This window comes from Lolium rigidum, chromosome 6 (genome assembly GCF_022539505.1).
Source record: "Lolium rigidum isolate FL_2022 chromosome 6, APGP_CSIRO_Lrig_0.1, whole genome shotgun sequence".
NCBI classification, from domain to species: Eukaryota; Viridiplantae; Streptophyta; class Magnoliopsida; order Poales; family Poaceae; genus Lolium; species Lolium rigidum.
Window position 1 is genome coordinate 309,473,831 of NC_061513.1, and position 2,097 is coordinate 309,475,927.

Below are 2,097 nucleotides of genomic sequence, written 5' to 3' on the forward strand. Positions count from 1 at the left end.
CCTACGATGTAAGTTTCCTCATTTTCATCCTCTTTCCGGTTTTCCTTCCTACATGGCTAAGTGTTTACGAGATTCATTGTTTCTGAAATTGTAGCCCGACTTCGAGGCGGCCTTCGAAGCCTCGCAATGAAGCGTATCAGCGAGCCGCTGCCCAGTGGAATAGGCAGAATACGGCCTATATGACGTATATATCAGTAAGTCTGAATCTTCCTTCTCGTGCAAGTAGATGACAAGTCTCAGTTTGATGCTTTATTTCTGCAAAGCCTAACTTGTAACCTATCTTGCAGGAAATGATGATCTCTATGTCTATCGGTACACCGCCACCGGCTCGAGTTACCGTGGCGGGGGACATGCCTATCATGCCATCGAGGGCAGCTTTCGCCGCGACTTACTACGGATCCACACCGGAGGTAAGTTCATTGCCAAACCGGTAGTTACCACTTTCCTTTGCCTCGCAAGTTGCTAACATGTAGGGAACACGTAGGGAACGGGATGGTCCGGGAACCAGGCATCGCCGGGTGGGCGCGAGGTCACACCGGTTCATGAAGGTGGTCGGTCTCCTGGGCGTTCTGCTGGTGTCTCTCCGTCGACTACTCCTGGGACTACTCCCGGTGCCTCTCCGTTGACTTCTCCTGGGCGTGCTACCGGTCCTTCTCCAGGTGGTTCTTCTGCAGCTTCTACCGGAGTGAAACCCCGGGCTGCTCGTTTCGCCAACGATGTGGGCGGACACACCCCGCCCGGGTCCTTCCTCCGCTAGTCAGCTTAGAACTAGGGTTTGCTTGCTACTACTATGTATTTGGATGACATGGCACTCTCCGCTCTCCGCTTGTATGCTATTATGTCACCATGTATGGTATTATGTGGATTATATGATATTTATGTGAATTATGATGAATTTGGTTGATTTTGGATGAATTTGGATGAACTGGACCTGCTGAATTGAATTTGAATTGCAACAGGGAACAGAAAAAGGAACTGGAAAAAGAAAAAAATTGTGCAAGGCCTACGCCGACGGCATTGCCGTCGGCATAGACACTGACATGGACCATATGGTCAGGTCTATGCCGACGGCAATGCCGTCGGCGTAGGCCTTGCGTCTGGATGGCCGCCGCGTGGCCATTGCATGCACGGCTCTATGCCGAGGGGGTAGCCCTCGGCGTAGGCGCCCAGCTGGCTGCACCACGTCGCGCCACGTCGCCCGTTCGTCGTCGGGCCGCTGCCTCTATGCCGAGGGGGTTGCCCTCGGCGTAGGCGCCCAGCTGGCTGCACCACGTCGCGCCACGTCGCCCCGTTCGTCGCCGGGCCGCTTCCGTACGCCGAGGGCAGGCCGTCGGCGTCTGCCGACGCGCCGTCAACGGTGACGACGCGCCGCCAGGACAGGCCGAGGGCGGAGACGCCGAGGGGCTCACCTGGCCGGTCGGCGTAGGTGACGTACGCCGAGGGCCAGCCGTACGCCGACGGCGAACCTACCTCTGCCGAGGGACCTGGACGCCGAGGCCATACGCCGAGGGCTGCCGTCGGCGTAGCCTACACCGAGGGCCAGGCGCGGCTACGCCGAGGGCAGCCGGCCGTCGGCGTCTCGGGCGATTCCTGTAGTGTCTGTCCCTACCGTAAAAGACCCATCCACACGACTTAGCCACACGCACAACTAACTAGCTACTTGTCAGATCACCCAGCTCACCTTGATCAGCCCGCCACGCTGCACCTTCCGTCCGTCTTGCCGCTTCTCACGGCGTCACCGTATCGCACGGCACCATGGGCATCTCGCCGTGCTCGCCACATCACACGGTAGCCCTGCATCTCGCCTCCTTCACGCGCACAGCTGAAGCATCATTGGCCGTACAACTTCCTTAAACCATCTATATAAACTACATGTGTAGAAGATACAAACATGCAAACTTCTAAAGCAGATAAAATGTCAAGATTAGAGCTAACAAAAGTTACCATGTTCTTGCAGATTTGCATTTGAAATTAACTCAAATGTCAGAAAATATGATGTTCTAATAGCTATGAACAAAATCCCAAATCCTCCCCAAACAGTACGCTCAATCTCAAAACCCGAGAGAATCTATAGCAGGTTGAAGGCAAGACTAATTC